The 5402-nt window shown below is 38.1% G+C and overlaps 1 long non-coding RNA gene across 1 annotated transcript; it reads right to left on the minus strand.

Annotated features, from left to right (window-relative positions):
- Positions 1 to 413: 413 nt before the first annotated feature.
- LOC148138636 (uncharacterized) lies at positions 414 to 2552 on the minus strand. Its single transcript, XR_015753793.1, has 3 exons — positions 2477 to 2552; positions 1970 to 2040; positions 414 to 658 (listed from the first exon to the last, which is right to left on the minus strand). It is a non-coding gene; the product is annotated as an uncharacterized LOC148138636 (long non-coding RNA).
- Between the last annotated feature and the right edge of the window lie 2850 nt (positions 2553 to 5402).

Raw genomic sequence — 5402 nt, forward strand, 5'->3', positions numbered from 1 at the left:
CCCTTGGTCAGAATCCCCCAGTCTCTGATGTTGTGCTTGTCAAAGTTTTCTTTCCTGTTCAATATTATGGACAATTAAACAGTACCTATTTGAAGAAAGCAAACTTATCCTGGTTTGGGACCAGCTATCAACAATAGCAACATTATCATTGTGAAATTGTTTCCTAACAATCATAAGCATAAAAAAATGGAATCTCAGCCTTGTACCTGAGAGCAATATTATGAGAAATCTTTGATAATTAGGGAAAAATATTGTTTTGTTTACTGCTTAATTGTATACTCTGAAATATACATTAATGAATTCAAAAAGTAGTGAGTGACAAAAATCGACTCAGAAACTTTATTTTCTCTCATCTTACCCTACATATAGATAATATGCTGACAGCAGTACATTGATACAATATTTAAATTTTAACTATATACAGGCACAGGTTACATGGTACAAACCAGTTTAAAATCCATAAATAAACTGGACTGAGTCTCAACAGACAAATGTTATAGATTGTTGGAGTGGTCTCCCTGATAGGGAGTGAAGACTTAGGAGGCAGGAAGGATCCAGGTAAGTGGAAGTTTATTCATGCAGAAACCAGTTAATGCAGGGAGAAGGCCAAAGGTTCGTTCCACCAAGGCCAGCCTCAGAAGGAGATCCATCACACATTCTAACTCGTAGAGTAAAAAATAGTATTTTTATACATTTCTGTATTACAATGATTACACATAATATAACTACAGTCCTTCCCTCCTCATCCATATACCCAGTCCGGTAACATGCTTAAGCAGTGATAGATACCCATCTGACCAGCCTCAGCGTCCCATGACCTCATGGTGTTGACCAGCCATTACAATCATTAGTCTTTGGGATTGTTTTATGCATCTTATTCATCCGCATTCCAAAGTCATTGCTCATACTCCCTTATCTCTGTTTCAAGCTGTCTTATCTCTTAAGGACAGCTTGAATTCTGTTATTTATTGTATCTTATGTGCTGTCTTTGTCAAATTCAGTTATTCCTCTTATATTTCCCACTGTTCTAATTATGTGTGTAAAAATACAAAAAAACATTTAATTTTAACTAGTTGCTATAAGATTTGTAATATTGATTTCTTTTCTGAAGTTAGTTAAAATTAGGTATAGCTATTTCTACTCTTAGTACTGTGTGATTAATGGCTCTGAACAATCTATTTTGTCCAGGGTAAATGACGGTACTCCCTAAAGCTAATTAACTTTCACACATAGGCATAAACGTTTTGGTTATATTTATCTCTATTTATGTTGTAGAATCTCTAACTAGAAACTCTTGTTTAATATTGCAGAGTAACTAAGAAATAACTGTTTACTACAGAATAGCTACAAGGTTGCTCTGGTAGCTATTTAGGGAGTTTAGTATACTATATCTCGCATCTGGTGTTTATTCGTTTAGTGGCATAATAATTCTTTCATTAGTTAAGCTGAGAACATTTGCTCGTTTTTCTCAGGCATGTTCTTATCATAAGTGCCTCAGATAGTTGTTGCCCGAGGCCCCCTTTACTGGCTTTGGAGTAGGTTTGTTCAAAGGTACCATTGTTTTCTTTACTTAAAGGGTGGGTCAGACTGTTAGTCTTATTCATTTTCTTTCGGCCATCTTGTGTTTTAATGTTATTCTGGGCTATCCTTTTTTGTTAGCCATTTTGTGGAAGCAGACATGGGCCATTTTGTTCTCAGCAGGTACCTTACACAGCATTCCTACACAGGTGAATTAAGATTTCCGCCAAGGTGGTTCCACATCATCAATCATTTATGTCCCATGTCAGTAATCTGTAATGTCTAGTATTTTTCAGCTTTCATTTCAGTAATTAAAATCAATTAGAATTTCCTTTCCTTGCTGTAGCGATTGTAAAATATCAAGTGGAAATGAGAAGCTAGCTAAATAAACCATCAGTTTGACTAAATGCACGAAGTATAAAGGGCTGGTATAATTGTTTGCTGTCCTCACCTGGGACATGTGCCATATTCAGTTGATCTTCTTGCATTCACTATGACCTGGTCATCCCTTAACGTCAGCAACTGGAGAAGGGAAAATATGTAGGTTATGAACCAATTAAACTAAACGTAGCCAGAAAAGGAGGAAAGGAGAAATTTGTTTGGCACACCCTGACACTCGAGTCTCCCCTGGGGAAATGGCATAGATTTTTGGAAAGCTTTTGCCAGCTGATTAACAAACTACTTTGAACCCTGTGAGTGCTTTAACCTTTGCCCAGGAGTCCTAGAGTCGGATTTGAACCTCAAACCCAATTCAGAAACAGAAGTACTAAGGAAAAGGAAACGTCTCTTATTACATCAGTCTGAAACAAAGATTTCCCAAAGGATTTGTCGTTATCATCAATTATTTTCCAACACTAACATGTGGCTCTTCACATTAACTTGCTATCACAGTTGCACATTGTCTCAAATAAACAGGATAGAACAATTAATAAAAACACCATTTTGGGTTTATACATACAGTTTAATGCAGCCTTACGTCAAAAGAATCACATCTGTGACTCATTCTTCATATTTCTGAGAAATGTAAGAAAATAACTTTTAAGTTGCCCACCTATTTTGTGACCAACATCACAGCTAGAAATGTTTGGGACTTCTGTGCATTTTTCATCTGCTCTTATTGGTTTCTACAATGTAACTTGCTGGATGTGACAGGGTGCAATTGGAGAGACACTGGAGTAGACCTCAATACATCAAGATGTACTGCAACAAAACACCAAAAAGTGTTGTCAATGGTCCCAGAGTCCCTGAAGGGTTCAATTTGTAAGAAAACATGTAGTTAGTGCCATGGCGACAAATAACAGCTGACAAAAACGCTACCTCCACTGAGCTCCTGTTACTTAGCAACCAGGGAGGTAACAAGACTGTCTTATGAGTGCAATAAAAAGCTTGGCGCAAGAATATTGAAGAAAAATAGAAGTTGTCAATGTGTAGAGCGATAATCACAAGTCAGGTACCAATACCCTGACTGAACAACAGCAAATAATTTTTATGTTGCAGCTGTAATGTAACAAAATGTGCCAATGCACTTCACAGGAGCATTATAAGTCAAAGTATGACACTGCACCACATGAAGAGATATTGGGACAGATGATCAAAAGCTTGGTCAAAGAGGTACGTTTTATGTAGTATCTTTAAAAGGGGAAAGCAAGGTGAAGGGATGTAGAGAGGGAAATCCAGTGCTTAGGGCAAAGTGATGAGCTTTTAAGGAGTAGTTGCTGCATCAAGATATTTCTGGGTGGATTCTCCACATGTTAGTGACTTTGAGAGGATCTGCATGTCGCACACATTATCTGCTACTTGCAAAGTATTGAACACAAATGTTTTCACAATTTAGATGAACACGTTGGAGGAAGTTGATGGAAAAGTACAGTTTGATTGTGAGTTTAAAATGAGGATTGAATTCGATATGTCCCTTGGTGAGAATCTCTCCAGTCTCTAATAATGTGCTCTTCAAAGCTATCTTTCCTTTTCAATATTATTGCAATTAAACAGTATCCGTTTGCAAAAAAACAAATTTATGCTGGTTTCGGGCCAGCTGTCATCAATAGCAGCATTATCATTGTGGCATTGTTTCCTAGCAATCATAACCAGCAAAATAAAACAATGTAATCTCAACCTTGGATCTGAGAGTAATATTTTGATAAATAATAGAATACAGAACAGTACAGCGCAGGAACAGGGCTTTCAGCCAAACATGTCTGAGCCAACAGTGATGCCATTCTAAACTAATCCCATCTGCCTGCACATGGCCCATATCTCTCTATTCTCTGCCTGTTTGTGTGTCCTGTCTAAATGCCTCTTAAGCATTGCAATCATGTCTGCTTCCACTGTCTCTCCAGCAGCATGTTCTAGGCACCTGCTGCGCACTATGTTAAAAGCTTCCTCCGCCTGATCACTTTATACTTATGTTTTCTATGTATTTAACATTTCTGCTCTGCGAAACAGACTCCGACAATCCACCCTACCTATGCCTCTCAACTCTCACAAGCACTTCCCAAAAGACTTCGCATAACGTCAATTACTTTCAAATGCTGCAATATGTGTTGTTGGCAAAATGTGTTTCTTCACATTGTCTTGAGTTCATATTTGTTCATCATCTCTGTGAAACAGATTAGAATAGTTAATAGAAAGGTCACCATTATACATGCAGTTTTAATATAGATTTACGTTGAAAGCATCTTTGCCATCATTCATTGCTGATTAATATAATCTTATGAAGGAGCCCAATTGCAATTAGTCAGTACAAACAATGTTGCCAAATATCTGTTGTGATTTTTCTCCTCAGGGTTACGACAGGTCATGGTCATCTTTGTGTGTTACATTGCTGTTGGAAATGTACCTTTTTTAATCTTCTCCTACTTCAGAGTGATGACTATGAAAAAGCAGGTCTACATCTCAGCTTAGCAGCAGCAAAAGACTGATAAAGTTCTTATTACACATAATTTCTAGCTTTAGCCCGAAGCAAAGCCAGCAGAATTTCCAACTGTTTCAAGCAATAACAGGCCTACAGGACAATTCAGTTTCCTTCCATACAAAAGTAGTTACAGCAGAAAGTATTTCCCGTGTTACAATTATGTGACGTATTGGGAATTGGTGCCTTGCCCAGGTGCTTACAATGCTGCATTTCATTGTACTACCTGTTTTTTGTTTACACACAACTTCTTCAGGGGTGTAATGGTTCACTGTGTCGAAGGGGAGCCAACTTCTAGCATAATGAGAAGAGCCTTGCAGACCAAACAAAATGTGATTTAATTGCTTCTCTGAACTACTTACAGGATGTAAGAATAGGCCGTATGCTGCTCCAAAACCAATTGGCAGGTCCTGGTCTTAGGCCTCTCTCCTATGAGATTGTCCTTTATTCTTCTACCCACTTCTCGTTACATCATCACAATGGGCAGTACCCATTGCACTCAACTAAGTATCAGTACTTTCAGAACATTCCAGATCTAAGTACAACATCTACACCAAAGTGTTTTTACTTCTGGTAGCTATTGTGATAAACTGCTTCTTTAACAAGGTTATGTTGTCCTTGGCTATTTTTTTCAGAGAGGTCATAAATGACACAGACTCCAAAATGTCTGGGGGTGGGGGGGGAGGTTGAAGGGTTTTAGAGCCAATTTGATAATAGCTAACAGATACAGCCTCAGGCAGAGGGCTTACAAAAAAAACATGTACAATGAAAGAGGTGTGGCCAGTTCTCCCAGATCAGCTTCTCTTTGGTTTGGTTTTTTTTTAGCAGTGTGAAGACAGGTTGCTGGACCCACAGAAGCAGGTCCATTCTGGTACTCTCTCTCTCTGACTTCTATCCTCTAAGAACTTATGTTTGATTTTATCTTTTGTGCCAAGGGGTGTGTATAGGGATTGTTGCAAGCATTTGGAACAGT

The sequence above is a fragment of the Chiloscyllium plagiosum genome, unplaced genomic scaffold, assembly GCF_037043375.1.
Source record: "Chiloscyllium plagiosum isolate Xiang-an unplaced genomic scaffold, Cpla_swu_hap1 HiC_scaffold_39, whole genome shotgun sequence".
Lineage (NCBI taxonomy): Eukaryota > Metazoa > Chordata > Chondrichthyes > Orectolobiformes > Hemiscylliidae > Chiloscyllium > Chiloscyllium plagiosum.